The 22246-nt window shown below is 38.4% G+C and overlaps 1 protein-coding gene and 1 non-coding gene across 2 annotated transcripts in view; one reads left to right on the forward strand and one right to left on the reverse strand.

Annotated features, from left to right (window-relative positions):
- The window catches only part of LOC143210869 (uncharacterized), a 156621-nt gene that overhangs the window by 40288 nt on the left and 94087 nt on the right, over positions 1 to 22246 (reverse strand). The window lies entirely within an intron of this gene.
- On the forward strand, positions 6093 to 6164 carry Trnam-cau (transfer RNA methionine (anticodon CAU)). The gene has a single exon. It is a non-coding gene; the product is annotated as a tRNA-Met (tRNA).

Here is a 22246-nt window from a genome sequence, read left to right on the forward strand (position 1 = left end):
GGGGCGCCCTTACCTATCAAAAATTCTAAACTCGCTCAACTTTACACACGCATAAGTTTTGAACCAGTGAAGTCCTAACATTGAAATTTGGATTTCCGGAACTTCCTCGTCAAATTCTGCAAGATTACATTTAAAAAAGTTAAAAATTTCTGATTTCCTGATATGAAATTCAGTCAATTGAATATACACTTTCCTTCTACTTCCTTGCTCAGAATGGACTGGGACAATTTCTATTTTGCATAAAGCTCTAAATCATCAATTTTCAACAAAAATCTGAGGAAACTTTATAAACTAATCCCAGGAATGTTGAAGTACCAAAAAGCATCACAATAAAGCAAAAACTGCTTTCATCCGTCAATTGATCCAATCTTTTTCTCCTTCTCCCTCAATCTGCTAAAACGACTCGTAAACGAGTGCTACGCTTGTAAAAAGGAGAAGCCCTAAAAGATTCTTTTCAAGGATCCTGCACGTTGTCCTCGACGGATATCGATCGCGAGCTTCGAGGCTCGTAGGACAATTTTCGATCGTAATTTTCTCCCGATTTGCTCCATTTAGTATAGAAGCAGCTTCCGAGATCTTATAGAAATTTTTTCGCATAGCGTCGGTTTCGTAACGAACTTTCGTTTGCGTCGAGTGGACTCGATCATGCGAAACCTAAGATGGACGAGCGGTTCTCGAGATGAAGGCATCGATATCGTGAAATAAATTGCGGCTGAAAGCCATTCACAGTCTGTCGAATTTATTTAACCACTTCGGAAGATGGACACCTGCTGAGTGCCCTGCACGAGAAAGTACGTAGGACCCTTTAGCCACATCGGCTCTTTTATACGTTGCAAAATGGAGTTCAAGATTTGCAGGATTCGATTTCTACGGTGGAATTCTGTGTTGTGCGGAATTCTGGTCAAAATGTTACAAAAGAATTTTGAAATGATGAAAATTGATGGGAATGTCTTCAAAAAATAAATTCATTTCACTCAATGTGCAAAATTAATTTTCTCCGTTAATTTAAAGAATATTTACAATGTATTAAAAATTCAAAGAATGGCAAAAAAGTGTTTAATGTTTAAAACTATCAACTTATTGAATAAGTAAGATCATTGAATTTATTTTCTACTGAATTGTGACGCTATCAAACTATTGGGTAGCTGATATTTATAATACAATGTTTATTGAATAGGTGTGATCTCCGAATTTATTAGCTAATAGATTGCAACAGAAAATAATGTATAATCTATTAGACGTACGATGAAGATTAAAATATTATAAAATATGGAGAGGAGAGATGAAAGCAACAAAGTATTGTAGCAAGATAGGGAAAATAGATAATAGAAATGGTGTTCTTTCGGTTTCAAACGAGGATAATTATATTTTCCGCCTTTGAGGAGCAAAAATTCCTTCTTTCGTATCCCAGTACACAAGAATTCAATTATAACCGTCGGAGTAAGATGAAGAAGAAGAAGTAGAAGAAAAAATATAAGAACAGGAGTTACGACTTCGGAATTTCGAATTTCGGAGCGGAGACGAAGGAGAACTCTACCTTTTCCCGAGGGCTTCCGCTTGATTACCAGCGTGTTATTACGAACGATTACGCGCTGCTGTTCAACATTTTTCCATTAACTTGATTATACCGTGGGGTGGTCGATGCGTTTAATCGATCTCCGCGTATTAATTACAGGTCATCGGCCGGCGTCACGCGAACGTGACTTTGTTGCCGCTCGAAAGTAGAATATTAATCCGAGGGAAAATCTATTCCCTGATATGCTGTCGTTGACTAGCAAAAATCATTGTTCGATAATAAAAGTGCCACGTTCGGCAAAATACATATTTTTTAGCAGTAAAGAATCTGTCGATTAAATTGATTGAAAAATGTCGAGAGAATCATTTGCCAAATGAAAAAATATGTTTTAACAGTGAAAGAGCTGTTTATTTACTTTGTTGAAAACTGTCTTGTTGAAAGAATCATTTATACAAAATGAAAAAACATTTTCGAACAGTAAAAGATCTGTCGATTAAATTTATTGAAAAATGTCACCCAAAAAATATCATTTGCTAAATGAAGAAATATTTTTTAAACTGAAAACAAATGTTCACTTGCTTCCCGTTCTTTTCAATCGATGAAAATGTTTGTTTCGCATAAAGATACGCCAGTCAACGACGAAGATTGACCAAATGTAAAAAAATCCAGTCGACGATTGTTCCGTCGAAGATAGATTTTTGGACAGGAAGTTCGGCGTTCCTATCGACACAGGGTCCTCGGAATTGTTCATGTCAACGTGAAAGCAGTCTGCAGATGACAAGGACACAGTGTGCAGCGCTGTCAGCTCCTTCGGAACGAGCCAGCGGCTGAAGCGTCGCTCATTCCGGGCGAGGATCGGGCGTACGTTGAGCGACGTTATTCCGTCGCGTTTCACGAAAATATTATATTAACCGTGTCAACACCGCCTCTCCCCAAAACGGGGATCATAATATTTGCTTTCGCCTCCGTGTTCCCGCAGTTGGAATTTACGTTCGCGCGTGGAAATCCGGAGGCACGCAGGATCAACGTAGGCGCGAGCGACCTTCGTCGTCAAAGGATTATTTTTCAGTCGAATTAGGCGCGTTCCTGCCAACTGAATAATTTGTTTGCAGATTGTGCATCAAATTTACCTCTCGACATGCAGGCAAAATTAAAATTCGATGTTGCAAAAGGTACCTTTTATTTTCGAATACTTGCCATTTGTAAAATGAAGAATAATTGTGATTAATAGTTACTCGGATTGAAGTATTTGTTCACCAGGAATATAGTAGTAATTGAAACTTATGATCGCGTGTGGTAATTAAGAAGCACGCGAGATTACCATAGACACATTCGTCCTTCGTAACTATGTAACTTCGAATTACATAAACTTTCAGGACTAATTTAACGTTGTCCCTAAGCGGCTAGAACATTTTAAATGGTCGGAACATTCTAACCGGAAACAGTTTATCAAACTTGCAATCAGAAAAGCGGCCAGATAGAGTTTGCGATGTTAGATAATAATTGCGAGTCGCGCATTTGTATTTATAAATATTTTATCGACTCGTCGGATCGTACAGCAATCTCAATACACTCGCTACGTGCACGTTTAATATATTTTTTTAATGGAACATCGTCGACTGATGCAGCGCGATTGCACTGCGGATTTTTTTTTTGCATTTATGGCGTGGGAGAATTTGTAGCTGCCCGAGGAAAAGTATATACAAACACAATTTTATTGCTGGCGGTAATTTATTTATGCTTCGATCCAATTGAACATTGCTATTGGTGCTTTAGTACAATTTTAGTATTAAAAGAATTTGTATATTATTTTTGCCACACGAGGAATTTTCCGGCTGATGGAATCAATTTAATTTTTGTTTGCTCGCGTAATGAACTATGAAAATTTAAGTTTGCATAAATATCAGTTGTGGAAATATGTTTGTGTTATTTAAACGAGTAAACACGTGGTATAAATGGTTTAAATTTTTTTAAATCAATCCTTCCGGGCAATGGCGCATTTAATTGTAGGGAAATTGTTAAAAGAACAATTACGCTTAACAGCAATTCAGAAAAATATTTTTTAACCTCACATTTAACTTGAACATACAAAATGATAATAATAATTCGTCTTGGTCGCACATTAACGACCAGAATGAATAGAAGTTCAAAAATAAAAGAACAATAAAACTCCAAAGCAATAAATCTAATCCAGACTGGAAGAATATTTAATTTTGACATAAAATAAATACAAAAATATGACGAGGTGAACACGGGAGTGTAGTATATTTGGCTATCGCATCGAATTAAACAATGCCGGACATGAAAAATATTAAACAAATATCGGAAACGACGTTGCTGCCACGTTCCATCGAGACGCTGGGGACATATTTGACCGTAGATCCACTCGCGATTCGAATAAACGCCATCAGGTATTCCGTCGTCGAGGAAACGAAAACATTCCGACGAATCGTTTGTTGCCGTTTTTCGCTCACGCGCCCTTTGTCCTTTGCTGGGGAAATATTTATTCGCGATGAACCGAAGGAGAGACCGAAAAATCGACGACGTAAAAAGAAAACAAGCGAACAGAATGATCGGCGCGCAAACTAAATATAAAATATCGTGGTAAACGCGTTCCCCTCTGGAAACCGACGGGGAAAAAAAGGAGCGAAAAATGTGGCAGCGAGAGCTCGCGAGCTGAAATTCGACCATCGTTAATCGAAGTTCGGACGTGGCCGGTTGAAAATCGATGGCCAAACTGTTCTGCACATGATGCTCTATGTAAATGCAAGTAATTGCAAGTCCCGTTTATTTGTCGCGGAAAACAGAACTCCTGTAATTTCGAAAATATACTGCTTTCTCGTTACCGGCATTTTGTTTTCTGCCTTAATTACATCTTATGCATTTTTATCGCAATTTCTGGACCGCGAATTCGTTTGCACATTCTGCATAAATTGAACTCGTTCGCGGACGCATTAATTAAAATTCGATTCGACCAAAAATACCATTTATTCTTTAATTTATCGTTGCTGTAACCTTGGCAACGCATGCGTATTTAAAATAGAAATGCTATTGCGTGAAATTTATTAAGATGACTATAACAAATTAATACAATTAATAGATTAAATCAACATATTTTTTCTATTATTTCCCATTGAAATTTGTACCCTGGATATTTCAATAATTATAAAATAATAGACCTATATTTTTTATTATGGGATCTTATTGCGCGTGAAAAAACGCGCACTTTTTTATGCGCAGGTTTCCATTTAAAAAAACAAAGTTGACCTTCGAATGGCCATGAAAACGCCACCCAAATAAAAAACTGATACTGCCCCCTCTTCCCCCCTCGAAATCCTTGGACACGTGTTTCACACTTGTTTAATATCTTTCATACTTTTCGAGATATTCGGCTGGAAAGTTTTCAAATGAACACCCTGTATAAGAGATTATTTAATAAAGAAAAATTGGGGTGCTTTATTGATCTATTACGAATTTATTTGTTTAGAAAATTGGGTTTTCTTATTAATTTGCACAGACTTTACACATCAATTTCCACAGAATATTGGCATAATTATTTAATATTGAATCTAGCTATGTACTATGTACCTCCGTTAACTTCCCCGTACACAGGCCACTTTCCCAAACACAACCGCGTGTAATAAGTTTCGGAAACTCGTTAAACTCGAGGCTCCGCAGGGCCAGGGCTCGGGCAATATGCAATAAATTTTTATTTCAGCCCAGCACACCGGACAGATACATTTTTTCTATCGCGATCTCCGTAAGAGTAACCGGGCGATGGTTTTTCAAATATTGATTGCAAGACTCCATTTCCTTGGCCGGCATTATTTGCGACGCGGCACGGTAACGATGATACGGCCGGAAGTGAAGTGGTTCTCCGTGGATGGACAAAGCATTAAAGGATGTCAGAGAGAAGGCCAATGGACGGGGACGTTTCGTTATACATTCTGCTATTAAGCAACGAGCTCTTCGTGAACGGTGTACGCTTTTCAACTCTTACAAAAAAATTAGCTGTCGCAAATAACGGTGTTTGTGGTCCATCGTTTCGAAATGATCTCTCATTATTTTTCTTGGTTACAGGAGACGCATTTTTCATGGAGTTTGCGAAAGTTACGTCACGATTCATTTTAATAAATGTGGTTGATGTAAGTTGATCGAGGGATGTGTTATGAAGATGGAATTCAAAATTTCCTTTTACCGTGAAGTGGATTAAAAAGTACAAAATGCCGTGGTTTGACTGAAGATGTTATTATAAATTTATCCGGCACGGAAACTGTGTTACAAATTAATTATTTGGTTGCCAGACCAAATCTGGACTGATCAGGACTGAATTCAAACTGGAAAGAATGAAAAATTAAATACAAATAATTGATCTGTTTCTTACATTATTTAGGGGATGAAATCATTGTGAGATGTTCGAACAGGATAAACGATGTCGAAGGAATTATTCTAGAGTTCTAATATATTCAGGAATAAATAGCAAACTCTCTACTAGAAATACGATCCAACAGATTATTGATTAACACATCTAATAAATTGTCAAAATGAATGCTAATAAAACCTCCATAATCACAACAGCAGAGTGGCGCAGTGGAAGCGTGCTGGGCCCATAACCCAGAGGTCCGTGGATCGAAACCACGCTCTGCTAAGAAATGTGGAATCATTATTTTTGCTGGATAATGATACCTTACAAATTATTAATTTTTTTTCTCGATAGAAGTGTTTAATTTTTTTATTTATTAATGAACAATTCCCGAGAACAAATACGATTTTCCCTTGCACCCTCTAATGAAAACTACTACGTTTTACAGACTTTAATAAATATATAAAAGTTGCTGAATATTCTTGCCCTTAATTGTGACCTCGATAATTGTCTTCTGCCAATGTCAAAAAGATTGATTTGCCTGTAAAGGAGTCACAGTGAGCTCCTAAAATGTTACACGTGGAAAGTGGAGTGTTAAAGAATATCTAAAGATTGCTTAATATTTTTACCCTTTATTAACTTAATCGTTGGTCACTGACAATAATTCGACTTGTGAATGAGCTATGCCACTAAAATGAAACACGTGACAAGCAGTGTGTGAACTGCTTCATCCCCAACGGGGGAGAGAGAATATGGTTGACTTCTCAAACCCTTTCACTGACAGAAAATTACGCAACACGCTTGTTTATGGTGCTGTGAGCAAGCAGTAAACCGCTTTGATAGCTCGTTACCGTTTCGCGGAGCCATAAAATCACGAGAAAACTAACCAGTAACAGGTCACGCGGCTTCAGCCTTGACCCGATCCCCCTCATGTAAATAGAGGGTGAAACTAACCTCGTGGAACGCGCGTGCGGCGAGGAATTTCGCACGAACTTTAATCCCATATTATCTTAGAACTTTCTTGCTAAATTAGGGGACAAATTAATCGCCACCCTTCAAAAGTACCGCCACAATTTGATACAATCTTCCTAATCGCGTAAACTACCCCTTAAAAATCAGACTAAAATATTCTGCGTCAATTACGAGGTATCGGGAGCAAGTTAAAATTTGTTTCGTCTAACAACTCTAATAAGTTGACGATAATTAGATTTTTATGCATCACGAAAAAAATGTATAGATCAACTGCAGAACGATAAAAAATATTTAAATAATTTGAAAATACTATTACATTATTTCAAACTTATTAAAATGATTAAAAGAGTACGAATTATCGGAAATTTAGGAAGCTGAGTGATTATTTAGTAAAATGGTTCCGAAGTAGGAAGTTGAGGGTTATAAAGGGAGGAAAAGGTCCGTAGTCGGATCACACAAGTTCCAATTCAACCTTTCTGTAGGAACTTCTGTATAGGGGGTTTTTAACTTCTTCGACCCGGTGCATTCGCACGGGAATTTTCTTTGAGCGAACTACCGCTGATGGAAGCCCCGGAAGTCCGAAGTTTTTGACCTCAGCTGGTCGTGAAGTCTCGCCACACATACTGAGTCGCCATATTCACGTGAGAAAAGTGGTCCTTGATTCCAATTCCGTGTGTACTACATTTATTCTTTAATATTTCTCATAGGGTATTTTTACTTCTATTAGATTCTACTAGGTTACTAGCTAATGGGTAAGAAATTTTGCCTGCTCTACTTTACCGGACTCAAAATATGTGTCTTCCTCCTATAAATTATGATGTGTTTGGTATGTAATCCAGTAGATTTGTACCCGGGGCGGCTGCAGATCAAAGTTTCGATCCTGTAGGATCAATGGTTCAGGAGTTATGCTTGCTTAAAGTTGAGCATTTTTGACAGATAAGGGCGCCGCCATGTTGGTTTGTAGATTAGGTCGGAGAGAGGGGCAGGAAGGCCTGGCGCGGCGGTTCTGCTCGCTAACAAACCAATATGGCGGTGCCCTTACCTGTGAAAAACGCTGCAGATTGCTCAACTTTAAACAATCATAGCTCCTGAACCATTGATCCTACAGGATCGAAACTTCGATCTGCAGCCGCCCCGGGTACAAATCTACTGGATTACATACCAAATACATCATAATTTATAGAAGAAAGGCACAAGTTTTGAATCCGGTACAGTAAAGTTTACCCGAAATTTTTTTTAAATTGGATCTTAGAAACGGCATATTTTAAATTTTCATTACACAGATAAAAACATATTTTTTAACATCTAAAAGACCAATTTTAAAGAAGTTTTCACGAGTGTCCACGCTTAATTTCACCCCCGATTGTATGCTCGCATTATTTAACAATATTAAACGTAAACATCGCGAAAGAAACTTTCAGGACAGCTTTGGCATTTCAGCGAGGACCTGTGTCGATAGTGAGCGTGTTAAACAGTTGTTACACTGAGTGAGCGAAACTCTGAAGGATCGCACCTTTTTCTGGTCGCTTCTCGGCGACTCTAAAGAATTTGTAAAGGGGGTCTTTGTGAGGCAATGCGAATAAGTTTTCCGTTGCCCTTGCAGGCGAATCCGACACGGCGTTTTTAACGACTGCGAGAGAAGTTACGTAAAACGTCTGGCTTTGTCGAGGCGAAAGAATTTACGTAATTATTTGCGTAAGCCGGAGACCGGCGAAAAACTGGAACGAATGAAAGAGAAACGGCCGGGGCCGGTGGAAAAATGTCGTTCCCTCTTCAGTGATTAATATTAAACAACGCGAAAGAAACCGTAATATTCAAAAAGAAAGAAACAGAGGCCTGAATGTCCCCGGGAAAAATTACGCGCGGGACGCTTAAAAAGGTCCTGTCTTTCAATATGGTGTGCAAAAGGTTAAGCACAGTTACGTGCGAGATAATTGCACAAAGAGGAATCCGACTGCTACAGAAATATTGCAAAAATGGTCACAGGGAAATACTGGCTAATGGTCCAACTAAGTGTCTCAGACTTTTAGTGCTCGGACTAAATTAATTTGAGATTAACATACGGTTGGAGGAACGTATTTTAATGCTTTTTATATATACGTATAAAAGAATTGCGGAGGGATCCGTAGAGAGCAACTGACAACCGACAGCAATCACAGTGCTCGTCCTTATGTATGCTCACACAGTTCCACCACCTTTCCGACGCGACGGTTCGCCGAAGAAACCCGAACAGATCGATCGCACTCGATCGTAGTCGCCCGACTATCCTATCTCTCATATGTACAAAAGCATGGCACAAAGGGAATTAATCGCTGGAAAATATTACCAAAAATGTCAAAACACTTGCAAATGATCCACGTAAAGATGACAATATTTTATTGTACATACTAGATTGATTTGAAATTAAAATTTCATGCTTTTGTATATGTACAAAATAATGTCAGAGGGAACAAACTGCAGCAGAAATATTACAAAAATGGTGAGAAAGATGTACTTTAAACTTCAGCTAGCTCGGTTTATGGTCAAGCGTCCATCGAACCCTGGCGAGTACACAGGCCAAGCCCAGAATAGTCGTCTCCATTACAGGGCGTTGAGCAGGGCAAACGATACCGACAAACAATTTCGCCAGCCCCTGTGTGTTCCCGTTCGATCGTTCCTAAACACGGACGCTGACGATATTTTCGTCGCGCAAACAATGGGCGCTAAGGACTGGAGACAGTGACAAAAAGTATAAGCTAACAAAAAAGAAAAGTAGCGATGGATGGCTGCAATTAGAAACAGTAAAAATAATATTAAAAGAATTTCTAAGATTATTAAACGACGAAGGAAATTTCGAAGCACAGAAATTCGTTGTCTAGTCGTGAGTAGACATATGCAAAATAAAAGTTGTGATAGAAGCTGAATAGTGGTGTCTATTTCTCTTTAATAATTTTAGCGAGCTGGAAATAATACTTTAATACTCTTTAAATCTTCCTACTGTTTTAGATTTCATTTACTCGTTTCATCATTAATGCATAAAATTCGCAGTAATGGACTTTCAGATAATTGTAGTTAGCTTGTTCGATTAAAATATCGTTAATAAAATCATGATTACAAAATTTTTTTAAAAATTCTGTTGTCTATTCTGTTCTAGTGTCTATTTTCTCTTTAATAATCTTAGCGAGCTGGAAATAATATTTTAATACTCTTCTAATCTTTTCCTGCTGTTTTAAATTTCATTTACTCGTTTTATCATTAATGCATAAAATTCGCAGTAATGGACTTTCAGATAATTGTAGTTAGCTCGTTACATTAAAATATCGTTAATAAAATCATGATTGCAAAAATTTTTTAAAAATTCTGCAGGATTATTAAAAACCAACGGACAACCACTTTGTACAACAGATTCCGTGAGAGAACGGAAACAATTTCAAATATTCAAATTGCAATATAAAAATTGATCACACATTAAGTACTTTTACCGAAGCAGTTTCACCGACAGATTCTGAAAGCATATTCCCGCCTCACCGCCAGCCAAAAATGTTAACACGGTTGAATTTCAGCATCGCGAAATAATTTCAAAAGTACTTTCCAGTTCACGGAGTTCGCCCGAAAGTCAGACTTCGACGAAAAATTCTTGAACAATGGCTCCGACGAGCGTGGCTTGGCAAGAGCGCTGTTGAAGATTGACAAAGCCTTTGAGTCGTTCCGAAGAAATGAAATTCACTCGTCAGCCTCGGCTCATGAATTTCATCGATCGACGAATCGCACCGTTGCTCGAGGAATTATACGGTGGAGCTCGTTCGATCGCAATTACACGGAGAGAAACAGGGCGACGGCCGTTGGAAAAAGGGGAACAGAGAGAGAGAGAGAGAGAGAGAGAGAGAGAGGCAGAGAGAATCAGAGAGATAAAAAGGGACAGGACGTTTCGTTTCTGGGGACGTAGACTGGATCACAGTCTCGGGAAAACCAACAAACGGCGGACGTGACGCAATCGTAAATCGGTTCCCGCGTGCCCGGAAAGCGCCATCGTCCCCCGAGAAGATTGTCGCGATTCCGGATGGGAATTGCCCGGCTCTCGCAATTACCCGTGGGGATTTGCACGGTGCGTTTTTCACCTGAGACACGATCACGTTTTCCATTCGGGACACTTTTAAAGCTGCAAATAAATTTAAATCATTTCATTATTCTACTAACTGATAAAAATCGCATTGAAATGCTTCTTGTGTGAGGTGTGTTCTCGTTTTGTAATGACTTGTTGTCATAATTTCGCAATATAAAGACATCGACCATATCGTGGATTAATTTGAAGCAATCCTAAATCGTTGTTATACAAAATTCATTTAAAGAACTCTTCCGTACAACCTTATCAGTAACAAAAGATGTGTATATAAATTTTTTCTCACAACTAAAAACTTTTTAAAATGCAATTTGGCACAGTTTCAGGAAATTATTTCTAATATTTAAAAAAATCCTCGTCCGCAAAGATTTAAAGATGGCACAGCACATAGATTAAAAATCGCATAATCCTCGCAGCAGGAACAGCATCACCATCGTCCCGCGAAACCGCGTTATAATATTTCCGGTTTAACGAGGCCTTAAAAAAAACAATGTCGCAATCAGCACGGCTAGCCGCCGGGGGTCGTAACGGAATAACAATCAATTCGGTCTTTTACAGCTTCATTAACGTGGCGAACGGGGGGTTGAACAGACTGTTGAACACCCCGGGACCAGACACGGTTCATAGTAGTAAACCAGCGGGAAATATTCCCGGTGTAAAAGTCGCGAGCGGTTCAACGTGCAATTAAATTCCGACGCTGGTTTCGGTCGGTCAGCGATACGCGCACCCTCATAGTTTAATTAAACGATTTAATTAGCATATTTCGCTGGCAGCGCTTGGAACACAGACCTGCAAACGGTTACACGACTGAGAGCAGGTACCATGAAAAAACTTTTCCTGTTCATCGGTGGACAACGCGAGGGTGGAAAAGCGGTCGAATCGATCGCCCGGAACTTTATTATCGTGACTGGGGTAATAAAATTTTCTACAACGCACGATACACTGATCCCCGCTGCGTCCTCGCCCCGCCATTTTAATTTCCCGCGTCCTCGGCTCTTATCAGAGCTGATCACGAAATTATCGCGCGCAGGCAAAGGTGACTTTCGCTAAATGTCTACTTCAATCGTTAGAGAGAGAGTTGCGGTGAACGATTAAATACTTATTAATCGATTAAATGTCTACTTTAGAAGTTAATTGCGGTTAACTTTCGAAATTTCGAAATTAAATACGGAATCAACTCTGTATGAATACTGAAAAATATGTAAACTGAGTTTAGGTGTATTGTTACTTGGTTTATATATAATACAAACTCTGTTTACGTGCTTTTATGTTTTTTTTCGATGATTTCTTTTTTTAATCGAGGATTGACGATTAACTTCATCAATCGATTGAATCAATCGTCGATTATTCGATGATTTCTTCTTTTAATCAACGATTGACGATTAACTTCATCAATCGATTGAATCAATCGTCGATTTTTCGATGATTTCTTTTTTTAATCATACATATTCATCAATCAATCATGATTAAAATTTTAATCGATTAATGCTCAACTCTGTTATCAGTGGTACAAACTTAGTTTTATGCCTGTGTGAATGTGGTTTACTGCGTCAGCGTTACTGTGAATTCTAACGACGGAGAAATTGAAATGAGGGAGAGGCTGCTGTTACAGTTACATGAGGGTTAATAAAATGTAGAATAAAACTAATCAGCTAGAATAAAACTAATTAGAATTAACTTCGTCGCTGAACGAACACTTTTAGAAAATGACGTTTAAAACTTTTCCTTCCTGAGCGAACAATCCACAAATTACTTTGTCCGTCTACTCCAGCAGCCGTCACAGAAGTTACATCACGATGACTATAACAGTGTCCGCGGTGTGCCTATTGCATAAGCAAGTGGATCTTAATAAAGTTGCATAAAATTACATGAAGCTATTAAAGAACTCTCGGTAAAACGGTTTAATATAGCTATCAGATTTGCAAAATTTTTGAGTATTCCGAAGACTGCGACGCTGCTCCGGAGAGTCTACCGCTTTATTAGAATTTTATTGAAATTTTCCAGTGGAGACAAGGGATTCGTCAAGTATATGTTACGGATGAGACTCATCTCATATTTATGAAACATAAATTTGCTTTCTCGTAGAATTTTTTAGTGTTATAAATCTTGGTAGAGCTATTTTCGTGAAGCCAGCGACGTATACAGGGTGAGCCATTTAAAACAGGCCACCTGAATAACTCTGACTGTTTGTGGCTGGATGCGCAGAGGATATATGAAGTAAAATATTTTCCATCACAGTTAACCTTCAATGATTAAAGTGCCCTATTAAATAGTACATAGAAAAATATATCGTTCCATTTTTAAAAAACGGAGTTGTCCTCCACACGTTCTCTACGCGTCCGCTTACAGAAAAATGAGCGATTTCAGTCTGGGAATAGTGAAGAGTGTACCAACATAGAGATTTTCAATTGCAATATTTCGTGAAACTGCATTTCCGCGCGTTGAGAATTTTCAATATCAAAAATGCAAATTGGATGACGATGATTTCACTACAAAAAATAGTAGACAGTGTACCAACAGAAGTTCCCAATTGCAAGATATTTCATAAAAGTGTATTCCACTTCGTGCAGAACGTTAAAATGAAAATTGTAGAATGCGATTTCTCAATAACAATAGCAAACACCATACCAACAGAGATTTCCACAATCGCGATATTGCATATAAAACAGCATTTTATTTCGCTCAGAACTTCGGAACAGCAAAAATACAAATTGTACGCCGCGAGTTGATGTTAAATCTGCAATTCAATCAACTTCGTTCCATTTTAACGAAGTTAGGATTATACAGTGTCGGTCAGTCGATATAACATTATTTTATAAATTAATCATTCTGGCAGTGTGAATCGTAGAATACTTCGTGACACGTTCAAATCCGATTGTCGCCGTGTAACTGAATCGAATAAGCTGTATAAATGCAGTTATAAATTCGATCAAGGTTGCATAGGATCCGCAGTTATGACGCCATAACTCTGTCATCTTATTTCTTCCGAGCGTACGAATACTCGGCGTCTGTTCCAATCGTATATTCTCCATATTAAATTCCTACAGCTTATTTGCCAATGCTCCCTTCAATTTTCTCTTTCTCCGAGGAAAACATTTACTCCAATTTTATTTCTCTTGTACACAGAAGCCATCTTGTTTCTTCAGAGTGATGAAGGATAAATAAAAAAAGGAGTAAATATCGCTTCCTCAACTAAAAAGAGTATTTACAATTAAGTATAATTTCATGACTACATACACGAAACAATAATAACGTAATAATCAGAATTACTAATATCGCATATAATTAAACAAATGCAACGTTCATTGCAAATGTTGTGAATTATAATTTTGTGTTCATTGCAAACATTCACGCGAAATATTGTTTACATGTCAGCCACTGTTTCAAATGATTGTATGAATAAGCTAATGAGGGTATATGCTAATAAACAGTGCTAAAGTATCATGTAATTAAGCAAGCAAAACATTCTTAAATGTTATATGTATATTAAATCTGCTGGTAGATTGCTAAAACTATATTAAATATATTTTTTTGTATGATCATGTAATAACAATCACTTATTAACGATCACATCGACGACCATTTATTAACTACAATAATTTAATTTAATTTTCTTGTTCACTCCTCGCCATTTAATTTCTGCCAACAATTTTGGACCGCTCCCAATTTGTTTCAGTCGGCGTTTGCAAAGGGTTTGTTTGCAAGAGCAACAATAACGGCACTAATCCGCGTGTCAGACCGAAATTTACATAGCTGGGTCAAGCTAATTATTCGTAGCATGAGTCGCGATTATCCGAACGCTGCCATTCCGCAGTCCCGTAGCCCGTTTAATGGCACAATGGCCACGAGACTGAGCTATTTCATTGATTACCTTCCCTCTTCCGCCATTGTCTAATTGATCCCAGCTCCTTCCGGTCGGAAGCTTCCGTGTTTCATCGAATGTAACATTCCTCGATTTTTCATTAGTTTCATTCGATTTTTACTTTGTCCCTCTGCGTTTCGACTCGTTCGTGCTTCGTCAAGCATCATCCTCCTCTAGGACCAAGATTCTACTGTTTCGAAAACTGAAAACACGTCGTAAAGATCCAATTTTTTGCAGGAAGGACCTTCGCGATCCGTGTTTGGGAATTTGTTCCACCGAGTCCTTTCTTCGCGAATATTCGGCGGAAGGATAACTGGCAGTGTTGCTGCGAGCTGCTTGAAGCTCGCAGAACTTCAACAAAGGAGTGAGCATTGCGAGATAGAAAGAGCTTCGACTTCAAAGGACTTCGTTAGGGCAGAAGAAAGGGTGCTGGAATGGGAAGCGAAATAGATGAACCGTTCCGTTAATTGAATATTAAGAGCACGCGAGTTTCTCCAGTGCCCTCAGCTTTCGTTTGAGTTGTCTGTTGTGATTGAGTAATTTTGATTCTGTCTCCTTAGGTCTTCTCTAGGAATTGTCGATCTTCCAACTCGCACAACTTAGTGTAAAAAAAATGCTAATATACATATTCTATCTGGGCTCATTTTTTTCACTAACTTTACTTAAAACTTTTTCAAATTCCAAACATTTTTTCCACCGTTTTATTGCATTTCCAGTAAAAACAGAGTCCTTCAAATATGTACAATTTTAAGAAGAAGACAACCACAGTTTGGAGGTATTAAAATTTCACTTCTGATAGACAATTAAAAATTCTTCCACACGCTCTCGTCCTCTTACAGTTCCATTAGCTGTATCAACTCCGTCGAAATCGATACTTAGCCCGTATATAATGTGTCAAACATACTCTGTACATTAAATTCTGTCGTTTATTTGCAGCTACCAGATACATATTTCATTCTGTGTTCCCGACGCGAAGCATCTTGGCCTCAGAAAACTTTCAGTGAAAATAAAGAGAGACGACGCGAGTAATTAATTACCGAAGTGTATCTTCATTATACAGTATTTTAAGTTTAATGTACCTAATCTGTTCCCCGAAATTAATCGCCTAAGTTCTGAAGTCGAGCTTCTGGATCCTGCGTCGTATCTGCGAGCATAAACCCATGTTGAACCACTCTAATCTTCTTTTAACAATCTTGAACCGGATGGCACTTTGTTTATCTTGCCGAAATTGATAGTTAATTTCATGCATTAGGCGACTTTATTCACTTATATACATGGGCAAAGTTTCGTCCATAAAATTTTCAGCGTGCGTGTAACTACTATAGATCTACAAAACGTATATTTTAAATTTTCACATTATGGGCCCAAATACAAAAGTTTTAAAGAACGCCTTTTTTATTTTTGCATGTAATCTTGTAAATAATAATTTTTGGAAAATCTTTTTTGCATATCTTTTCGTAAACCAATGCTTCTAATTGATTATAAAAAATCAGGTCGTTTGGTACAATTACAAAAAAGTTATTTTTTTTTCAAGTGCTTTCGAGTACTTTTGTTATCCACTGTATATAACTTGTTTGGATTTACAAAAAGTATGTTTTAAATGTTCGTTACAGGCACAGATAAAATATTAAAAAACGTGGCGTTTGCTGTTTTCTTCACAATTTCGACACAATTTCGAACAATTTCGACTAGATTGCGGATTTTATGCATTTATGATAAAAATGGATAAGTCTAATTTCTGACAGTAAAAAAATTTGAAGAATTTAAATACACTGCTATACTAGTTTTAAGCTATTATATTATATTATATTCAACAATAATTAAATATTTATTTCGCCCCAGCTTGTTGCAATTCAGGTAGAAAGTTTTTGTTTTGTATAAAGATCCGCAGTCTAATATAATTATATATTTATTTTAATTTGTGTTACTATAAGCCAATACAACCAACAAACCAAAATAGGCGAACGTTGGCACCACAAGTCCAGTCTGCTTTCGAATCACAAGCAATCCGTTTCTAATATTTGGAAGCAACCATCGGTCGCCTAATATAATATATCGCCAAGCACCGAGGCCGGTGTCAAACAACTCGGAAACCCCTTTCAACAAACTCAAACCAATGGAACTAACCCATCTGTTCAAACGCGTTGCAGCTTGAATGCTCGCGAATCCCCGAATCCAACGACACGCTTTCTATCCGCTAACTTCCGCGCGAATCTACAAACGAGCGAACCGCAGACAAACCGTGTTCCCCATCCGTCGAGAGCTAGCACCGAGGCGACGACGACGGGCCGAATCCGTCAAACGGAGTTGAAACGCTCTCCCAAATCAACGCTCGATTCAGTTGGCACCGATTTCCACAGTGAATCGAGTCCATTTCGCGTCGGACGTGCCTTCGCTCTCGCAGTTGCCAAAATTTTATCTGATAACAAGCTAATCGCGCCCGGATTGAAATGTAACGGTTAATCCGATTATCAGTTACTTTCGACGATCGTTGGCCCAGAACCAGCCTGTAATTATCTCGATCGTGATTGTAGGTCACAATCGGCGAATGTCTCCGAAACGCTTTGTTATTCTGGAATTCAAGCTCTGGTATGGTGCACATATTTATAAATAATTGTACATTGGAGGGGTGGTAGATTTCCATAAGGTCAGGTGTCTTATCCCCAACAAAGTGACGAATTTTAAAATTGACATGATTCTCTGTGGAATTCATAGTTCATACTTTCAAAAATAATGATCTGTTAAGGGGTTGATGGACTTCCAAATTAAAAAATTAATTGACACGAATCTCTGGAATTCGTAGTCCATATTTCCAAAAATAATGATCTGTTAAGGGGTTGATGGACTTCCAAATGAAAACATTGACACGAATCTCTGGAATTCGTAGTCCATATTTCCAAAAATAATGATCTGTTAAGGGGTTGATGGACTTTCAAATGAAAAAATTGACACGAATCTCTGGAATTCCTAGTTCATATTTCCAAAAAGAATGATCTGTTAAGGGGTCGTTGGACTCCCATTTTAAAAATTTCTTGAATATGTTTGCCACTACCATTACCACGGTTAAAATGTTTTATGAAACACGACGTGTAGGAAAATGTTGAAGGTAGGGGTAGGTTTCAGAAATCGGTATGATCGTGATGCCTGATGATTTGTAGGCTGTTTTCCGAACGCACACCTGCGCAGTGCGTGTGCACCTGCCAGTCGGCCAGCAGCCGCGTGTATATACGTCGGTCAGGTGAGTATTGATCGTCGGGACCGTGCAGGAACGAGCAGGGAAGAACGGACGAGAGTGCAAGCTTCCGCGCGGCAATGCCCGGGCGGAAACGCCGAGGGGGTTGAAAACGGGTTGAAAAGAGGGGCGCGGGTTCGCGGACGGAAATCGAGGACGCTTCGCTTGTCGTCTTCGCGGGGGTGGAGCAACAGGCTTGGTGAAAAAGGGAGGAACAAACGCAGTCTCCTGGCTGTCGATCCTTGGCGGTCCTTATATATTTGCTGCACCACGCTGCAGATTTTATGCATTTAATGTGTTGCTCGCGCGCGTCCCACGAGGAGACCATGAAAATTGGGTAAAATCTACATACGGTGGAGTTGCAATAAATGTTCACAAATACAATAATAGATGCAATAAGTAGGGATGGGATCAAGTACCTCGCAAACAGGTTCGAACTTTGATTGATTGAATTCGAACTCTCTATAAGTACTTCGAAAAACAGAAATAGTACTCCTAAGTATACTCGAACCTATGCCAAACAGTTTCGAACCTTTTACAAGTATTTACTTTGGTAAACGGAAATAATACTTGCAAGTATATTCGAATCTTGGTCGAACAGCTTCGAAAATTTTATGAATATCGTAGCGGAAATTCTCTGATTTTTCTAATCATTATTCTTTTACCTTTAAAATCAATTATGTTGTCCTCTAATGCATAATTTAATTCAACATGTATAGCTATAATTTCTGAATCTATCGGAAAAATTATTCTGAAATAGTTACGAATTTAATCAAGAAAGTGCTTAAAATCTACTATGCAGTTCTGATTTCGAAGATTCGAGTACTAGTTGTGAAAGATTCGATTCCTTTCAACATCGAAGTACTTATAAGTATCTTTTCGCTACTTGTGAGTACTCATTGCGAGGTTCGATATCAGTTTGTATAAAATGAATACTTTTCAAATATAATCATTGAAACATTATTGCTTTTAAGTAGTAATCGAAACCCATGAAATGAAACTTGGTTATTGAAATTTACTCGGATTCGTGAGTACATATTGAACTTGATCCCATCCCTAGCCATAACTATTACAAGACACAATCATTACAAAATATGTTTGATACCTTGTTCACTTTTGCTCTCTAGCGTACTGCATTTACGCGTCTGTTCTTTAACCTATTTTGATTGTTTGACTATGATGATTTATTTGACTTGGCAGTACTCGTTTCGGTGTAGTTGCCGCATTTGCTTTGGCTCTTCAAGCTGTTCTATTTACTCGATCTAATGTATTCGTTTTAGTTGTTCTATTTGTTCTTGACCTCCTTGATCTGATTTAGATAATTGACTGTGTTTTGTATGCTGATTTCGTTTATCTTAGTCAATTCTGGGGTGTCTTCTTACGAAATTCGTGGGGGTTTAGTGTATAATATTTCCTATTTGTTGCTAGATGAAACAACTTGACCATTACAAATCAAACTGACCAAACATTGACAATTAAAAAATGAGTCACAGATAAGAGTAAAGTTACGTGTAAGAGTAGTAACGTGTGGATATGACAAACGTCTCTTTGCGTCAGGTCTAAGCTGGAACTCGTCGATCTGAATGACGAGATGAGACGAGGCAGATTTCCATTGAGGCAAGATCCGCGGCGAAGGGCATTTTTCGAGCGGCCATCGCATTCACTGGGATGTTTTATTCAAGCCGGCGTGAAGTTTTTAAATTGGCCGTTGGTCGGGGGCTGACCCTGAGGATGTCGGAGGTATCGATTCCGAAGTTACGCCGCCGGGAGACACTGAATAAAAGGATCAAGGCTGTCCTACTAACGCGACGCAGGAGCGATTCGGGTCAGCGACGCTGCTAAGTATAGTCGCGACGGTCGCGCCCCTCGAACATCTTCGCTTTCTATCGTACCGATTTATTTTTAATCAAGATTGTTTACTATCCCACGATCGCGCAAATCTAATCCCCGCGCCTCTAACATAATACACAGTTTTCTAGATCCTTTTAGTCCTTCCGGAAGGATTCATTTATTAGCATCTTTTATAGCAAGATGGCTTCATTGCTCATAACAAAAAAGTATAAAGAGTAATAAAATTTTGTACTGTATAGCTGTAAAAGTAAAAATTGTTTCTCTTTTTTAACATGTTTAATAGGCTGAAAATAATGTAACAATATTTTTAGATTCTTTTATAAATGTTTTTACTGTTTTAAATTAAACCTACACACTTTTGTTATGGATGATAATTTACAACTCTAATCTAACAAGCAGATCATCAAGAATTTATCCAGCAAGTAGTTCAACGTTTAACACCGTCAACAAATTAATTTCAGGCGCTATCACTTTTAGTGAACCATTTCAGTATGTACACTGAGGGGTTTACTATATGCTCGAACGAGTCCCCGTAACAATAAAGAGGATCCGGTGTCAGGTGAGGCTCAGCTGTCCCCGAATTTCGGTTTATAATGTCCAGGGATCGAATTAATGGCTGGCGGGTTCGTCGGGTTTCCCGATTACCTGATCCTGGGTCGCAACAGAGAACTAGAACGGCGTAGCAACACGAGAGCGTCCTCTCCTTCAGGACTGTAGGAGCCACGCTGCGAAGGAGCCAAAATCAATTAACTGATAAGAGGGAGAGAGAGTAGCATCTCGTGTGATCGAGAGTATTAGTTGAAGATCCACCATCGGTGTGCAGCCTGTAGGACAGCTTAAAAGAAGATTAAAATCAATTTAATATCCCGTCTGAATAAACAGCAGAGCCTGCCAGCGATCGACAAATCAGGTGAGAAAGAGTAAGACCGGCTGCGCGATAAGCAGAAACTCAATTAACGCGGCCGTAGAATCCCTCGGGAGTTTAAAAAGAATTGACTTTCCTCCACGTTCTTATAGAACGATGTCTTTTATCACGGCTGACTCGCTCTTTGCTTAAAAGAATATCAAATTTTAATTAATTCAAGTTATCCTCTTGCTCTTGTATTCCTTGAGAAACTTACGATCGTCCGTAATCAAATCATGAATTTTATACATGCAAATTTTGACATACAGAAAGGAATTTTATGAAATCAATAAATGTAGAAATTCAAGTCATTTTATTATACAGTTTAGAGTTTCATTTTATTATAAATTATTAAAATATTTTCAACTGTAGTTAATATTCAATTAAGAAGGAAATTCTTCTCTGTGATGTCAGCGTTATATCCTGTCTCTATCTCATCGCTCATAATTACACAGCAGATTTTTTTTATTCATACAAAAAAAGACGCAACAAAAACGTTTTATATTCACCATCAAAAATCGTTTACTGAAGGAAATAAAATTCTTCATCATTCTGTCATCCGTTTTTCACGAAATATTAAATTATGTTTGATTAGTGTAGTGGTCATAAACGCATTTATGTGTCAAGACCTTAGACAGTCTAAGGACCAGATCAAGTTGAGAGAATGTCAAGAAGAGAATGTCATCTCTACTTCCTATTCTCCATGAAAAAATCTTTCGTCGACCAAATTTTAGCCTCGTAATATATAATTTGTCAGAATAATCTACAAAAATGGGAACGCACACGCTAACAATCTATTGATGAGTTTCTGAACGCACTCGCGTTGGAAACTGCAACGAAGTCCATCAGCAAATTGAAAATAGAGCGCGGCGGTCGGGGGGGGGGGGGAGTTGCCGCTATCAAGGTCCGCATAAAAAGAGCCAGCTCCGTCGTTCAAGCGTTCATAAAGCAATTAAGAGTCGAACGATGGTTCTTGCTGTCCTCAACTGTTGCACCAGGTCACTGTAAACAGCAGCAACAGGCGTCGTCAAGTGGCGGCCGCTACCCCGCTGTCGCGAGAATTCAATCGAGGCTTGCATATTACATGGCGGACAAGCTGCAGCGGTGTCAATCATTCGAATCGATCGCGCCCCTGCTAACCCTCCAATCAGCTGCAGATGATTCTTAATGTATACACCCTCGATCAAAAGTATGTGGATACTTGTTCAACTCTCCTCCTCGCGGAAGAAAAAGAGAATCTTCAAGGGATTTAATCAAATTTCATTCAATCAGGCTTATACAGTATTAGAGAATTTATCAGAGCAATAATTTATGTTAGTAGGCTGCGGATTTTATGCGTTTATAACAAAAATGATTTTTTATTTATATTTTTCTGAAAAAATATACATTCTTTTTAACACTAAAATAAGAGCACTTGTACTTCAAGACTATCTGTTTACATATAGAA

The sequence above is a fragment of the Lasioglossum baleicum genome, chromosome 7, assembly GCF_051020765.1.
Source record: "Lasioglossum baleicum chromosome 7, iyLasBale1, whole genome shotgun sequence".
NCBI lineage: Eukaryota > Metazoa > Arthropoda > Insecta > Hymenoptera > Halictidae > Lasioglossum > Lasioglossum baleicum.